At 33.7% G+C, this 5,974-nt stretch overlaps 1 non-coding gene across 1 annotated transcript; it reads right to left on the bottom strand.

Annotated features, from left to right (window-relative positions):
- Positions 1-4,546: 4,546 nt before the first annotated feature.
- Positions 4,547-4,654, bottom strand: LOC148577001 (small nucleolar RNA R71). Its single transcript, XR_015903383.1, has one exon. It is a non-coding gene; the product is annotated as a small nucleolar RNA R71 (small nucleolar RNA).
- Positions 4,655-5,974: the final 1,320 nt, after the last annotated feature.

Below are 5,974 nucleotides of genomic sequence, written 5' to 3'. Positions count from 1 at the left end.
TGTTAGTAAATAAATAAATAATTAGAAGGAGATGAGAGAGAGGGAATTTTGAAAATTAATTAAATTAAAAATAAAATTTAAAGTTAAATTTTGAAAATTAAAATTGAAATCAAATTAAATTAAAAATTAAAACAATTAGTTAATAAAAAAAGAAATTTGAAAAAGGGGGAAGGGATTTTCGAAAATTAGAGAGAGAGAATTAGTTAGTAGTTTTGAAAAAGATATGATTGAAACAAAAAGATAGGATTGATTAAAAAAAATTTGAAAATCAATTTTAAAAAGGTAAGAAGTTAAAAAGGAAGTTAGAAAAGATTTTGAAATTGATTTTGAAAAAGATGTGATTGAAACTTAATTTGAAAAAGATTTGAAAAAGAAATTTAAAAGGATTTGATTTTGAAAATTAAAGTTGATTACTTGACTAACAAGAAACTAAAAAGATATGATTCTAGAGTTTAAAGATTGAACCTTTCTTACTAGGCAAGTAACAAACTTAATTTTTTTTTTTTGAATCAATCACATTAATTGTTAGTAAAGATTTGAAATTATGAAACAAAATAAGAAAAAGATTTTTGAAAATCATTTTGGAATTTTCAAAAATTATGAAAGAAAAATGAAAAAGATTTGATTTTTGAAAAAGATAAGATTTTTAAATTGAAAATTTGATTTGACTCATAAGAAATAACTAAATTTTAAAAATTTTTGACTAAATCAAATCAAATTTTCGAAAATTATGAGTGAAATAAGAGAAAGATATTTTTTTATTTTTGAATTTTCAATGAAGAAAGAGAAAAACAACCCAAAGACTCAATGCATGAAAATTTTGGATCAAAACATGTGATGCATGTAAGAACACTATGAATGTCAAGATGAACACCAAGAACACTTTGAATGTCAAGATGAACACCAAGAACTTATTTTTAAAAATTTTGAAGAAAAGAAAACATGCAAGACACTAAACTTAAAATATTTTTAATTTGTAGACACTAAAAATTCAAGAATGCATATGAAAAACAAGAAAAGACACAAAACAAGAAAATATGAAGATCAAACAAGAAGACTGGCCAAGAACAACTTGAAGATCATAAAGAATGCAATGCATGAAATTTTCGAAAATAATTTTTTTAGAAAATTAAAAAGATGCAATTGACACCAAACTTAAAACTTGACTCTAGACTCAAACAAGAAACACAAAAATATTTTTTGATTTTATGATTTTTTATATTTTTTTTTTCGAAATTAATTGGGAAAAACGAAAAAGATGAAAATATTTTTTTTGTATTTTTCGAAAATAAGAAATAAAAAGCTTAAAATTAAAATAAAATTACCTAATCTGAGCAACAAGATGAACCGTCAGTTGTCCAAACTCGAACAATCCCCGGCAACGGCACCAAAAACTTGGTGCGCAGAAATCGTGACGGTTCCATTTCTTGGTAACGGCACTGAAAACTTTATACACACGTTCATAATCTTAATTCTTTGTCACAACTTCGCACAGCTGACCATCAAGTGCACTGGGTCGTCCAAGTAATAAACCTTACGTGAGTAAGGGTCGATCCCACGGAGATTGTCGGCTTGAAGCAAGCTATGGTCACCTTGTAAATCTCAGTCAGGTGGATTCAAATGGATATAGATTTTTAATAATTAAAAGATAAATAAAACATAAACTAGGATAGAGATGCTTATGTAATTCATTGGTGAGAATTTCAGATAAGCGTATAGAGATGCTTTTGTTCCTCTGAACCTCTGCTTTCCTGCTGTCTTCATCCAACCATTCCTACTCCTTTCCATGGCAAGCTTTATGTAGGGCATCACCGTTGTCAATGGCTACATCTCATCCTCTCTGTCAAAATGGTCCAACGCGCTGTCACTGCATGGCTAATCATCTGTCGGTTCTCGATCATACTGGAATAGGATTTACTATCCTTTTGCATCTGTCACTACGCCCAGCACTCGCGAGTTTGAAGCTCGTCATAGCCATCCCTTCCCAGATCCTACTCGGAATACCACAGAAAAGGTTTAGACTTTCCGGATCTCAAGAATGGTCATCCATGGGTTCTAACCTATACCACAAAGATTCTAATATCTCGGACTCGGTCCTCTGCATTAGATATCTAAGAGATATTCATTCTAGCTTATTTGCATGTAGAACGGAAGTGTTTGTCAGGCACGCGTTCATAAGTGAGAATGATGATGAGCGTCACATAATCATCACATTCATCATGTTCTTGGGTGCGAATGGATATCTTAGAATAGGAATAAGCTTGAATTGAATAGAAAAACAGTAGTACTTTGTATTAATTCATGAGGAACAGCAGAGCTCCACACCTTAATCTATGGTTTGTAGAAACTCTACCGTTTGAAAATACATAAGTGAAATGGTCCAGGCATGGCCGAATGGCCGGCCCCCATGAAAGTCTAAGATAGCATAAAACTTATCAAAGATCTCTTACAAAGATAGTAAAAAGTCCTATTTATACTAAACTAGTTACTAGGGTTTACAGAAATGAGTAAATGATGTAGAAATCCACTTCCGGGGCCCACTTGGTGTGTGATTGGGCTGAGCATTGAGCTTTACACGTGTAGATATCTTTCTTAGAGTTGAACGCCAGTTTGTAACCTGTTTCTGGCGTTTAACTCCACTTTGCAACCTGTTTTTTGCGTTTGACTCCAGAATGCAGCATGGAACTGGTGTTCAATGCCAGTTTATATTGTCTATCCTTAATCAAAGTATGGACTATTATATATTTCTGGAAAGCCCTGGATGTCTACTTTCCAAAGCAATTGAGAGCACGCCATTTGGAGTTCTGTAGCTCTATAAAATCTACTTTGAGTGCAGAGAGGTTAGAATCCAACAGCATCTGCAGTCCTTCTTCAACCTCTGAATATGATTTTTGGTCAAGTCCCTCAATTTCAACCAGAAATTACCTGAAATCACAGAAAAACACACAAACTCATAGTAAAGTCCAGAAATGTGAATTTTAATTAAAAACTAATAAAAATATACTAAAAACTAACTAAATTATATTGAAAACTATGTAAAAACAATGCCAAAAAGCGTATAAATTATCCGCTCATCAGAGTCTTTTCTTGTTTTTCATGTGCATTTTTGAATTACTAGTGTCTAAAGTTTAAAAATTTTTAAGTTTGGTGTCTTGCATGTTTTTATTTTCTTAAAAATTTTCAAAAATATGTTCTTTGTGTTCATCATGATCTTCAAAGTGTTCTTAGTGTTCATCTTGACATTCAAAGTGTTCTTGCTTGCATTTTTTGTTTTGATCTTAAACTTTTATGTTTTGTGTCATTTTGTGTTTTTCTCTCTCCTTATTAAAATTTCAAAAAACAAAAATAATATCTTTCCCTTATTTTACTCCTAAATTTCGAAATTTTGAATTGATTTAGTCAAAAAGTTTTAAAATTTAGTTGTTTCTTGTATGTCAAGTCAAAATTTCAAATTAAAAATTCTATCTTTTTCAAAATCAAATCTTTTTTCATTTTTCTTTCATGTTTTTCAAAAATTTTAAAAATTGATTTTCAAATCTTTTTCAATTAACTACTTGACTTTCTATTTGATTTTAAAAAAGTTTACTAATTCTTATCTTTTTCAAAACCACCTAATTACTTTTCTTTCTCTAATTTTTGAAAACCACTAACCCCTTTTTCAAAATTCTTTTTAATTAACTAATTGTTTTAAATTCTAATTTAATTTTATTTCTCTTCTTAAATTTCGAATTCTAACTTCTAATTAAAATAAAAACAAAAATATTTTTATTTTATTTTAAACTAATATTCGAATTTTCTCTCTCTCTCATCTCTTTCTATTTATTTTATTTATTTACTAACACTTCTCTTCTATTTATAATTCGAACCCTCTCCCCCTCTCTGTGTTCGACTTCTTCTTCTTCTCCTTTCTTCATTCTACTCTTCTATTCTTCTACTCACATAAAGGAATCTCTATACTGTGACATAGAGGATTCCTCTTCTTTTCTATTCTTTTCTTTTTCATATGAGCAGGAACAAGGATAAAGACATTCTTGTTGAAGCTGATCCTGAACCTGAAAGGACTCTGAAGAGAAATCTAAGAGAAGCTAAAGAACAACACTCTGGAGAGGACCTAATAGAAATTTTCGAAAAAGAAGAAGTTATGGCAGCCGAAAATAACAACAATAGTGGAGATGCTAGCAAGGTGCTTGGTGACTTTACTGCACCAACTTCCGACTTCTATGGAAGAAGCATCTCAATTCCTGCAATTGGAGCAAACAATTTTGAGCTTAAGCCTCAATTAGTTTCTCTAATGCAGCAGAATTGCAAGTTTCATGGACTTCCATTGGAAGATCCTCATCAGTTCTTAGCTGAATTCTTGCAAATCTGTGACAATATTAAGACCAATGGGGTTGATCCCGAGGTCTACAGGCTTATGCTTTTCCTCTTTGCTATAAGAGACAGAGCTAAGATATGGTTGGACTCACAACCTAAAGAAAGCCTGAACTCTTGGGAAAAGTTGGTCAATGCCTTCTTTGCCAAATTCTTTCCACCTCAAAAGTTGAGCAAGCTTAGAGTAGAAGTCCAAACCTTTAGACAGAAGGAAGGTGAATTCCTCTAAGAAGCTTGGGAAAGATACAAGCAATTGATCAAAAGGTGTCCTTCTGACATGCTTTCATAATGAAGCATCGTATGTATATTCTATGATGGTCTGTCTGAATTGTCCAAGATGTCATTAGATCACTCTGCTGGTGGATCTCTTCATCTGAAGAAGACGCCTGCAGAAGCCCAGGAACTCATTGAAATGGTTGCAAATAACCAGCTCATGTATACTTCTGAAAGAAATCCTGTGAATAATGGGATGACTAAGGAGAAAGGAGTTCTTGAGGTTGATACTCTGAATGCCATATTGGCTCAGAATAAAATATTGACTCAGCAAGTCAATATGAATTCTCGGAGTCTGATTGAAATGCAAGCTGCATCAGGCAGTACTAAAGAAGCCTCCCCTGAAGGAGAAGCTTATGACCCTGAGAGTCCTGGAATGGAAGAGGTGATTTACATGGGAGAATCCTATGGAAACACCTATAATCCTTCATGGAGGAATCATCCTAATTTCTCATGGAAGGATCAGCAGAAGCCTCAACAAGGCTTTAATAATAATAATGGTGGGATAAATAGGTTTGGCAATAGCAAGCCTTTTCCATCATCTTCTGAGAAACAGACAGAGAATTCTAAGCAGAGCCATTCTAACTTAGCAACCATAGTCTCTGATTTATCTAAGACCACTCTCAGTTTCATGACTGAAACAAGGTCCTCCATCAGAAATTTGGAGGCACAAGTGGGTCAACTGAGTAAAAGAGTGACTGAAACTCCTCCTAGTACTCTCCCAAGCAATACAGAAGAGAATCCAAAAAGAGAGTGCAAGGCCATCAATATACCCCACACGGCCGAACCTGGAGGGAGTCAAAAGGCAGTGATTTTCAATGAGGAAGACCTCAATGGACGTCCACTGGCCACCAAGGAGTTCCCTAATGAGGAACCAAAGGAATCTGAGGCTCACATAGAGACCATAGAGATTCCACTGAACTTACTGTTGCCATTCATGAGCTCTGATGAGTATTCTTCCTCTGAAGAGGATGAAGATATTATTGAAGAGCAAGTTGCTCAGTATCTAGGAGCAATCATGAAGCTGAATGCCAAGTTATTTGGTAATGAGACTTGGGAGGATGAACCTCTATTGCTCATCAATGAATTGAATGCCTTGGGACAACAGAAATTATCTCAGAAGAAACCGGATCCTGGAAAGTTCTTAATACCTTGTACCATAGGCACCATGACCTTTGAGAAGGCTCTGTGTGACCTGGGGTCAGGAATAAACCTCATGCCACTCTCTGTAATGGAGAAACTAGGGATCTTTGAGGTACAAGCTACTAGATTCTCACTAGAATTGGCAGACAAATCAAGGAAATAGGTTATGGAGTTGTAGAGGATGTCT

Source organism: Arachis ipaensis, chromosome B1 (assembly GCF_059453495.1).
Source record: "Arachis ipaensis isolate K30076 ecotype BB chromosome B1, ASM5945349v1, whole genome shotgun sequence".
NCBI lineage: Eukaryota > Viridiplantae > Streptophyta > Magnoliopsida > Fabales > Fabaceae > Arachis > Arachis ipaensis.
Note: the sequence above shows the minus strand (reverse complement) of the source record. Positions and strands in the feature narration are given on the sequence as shown.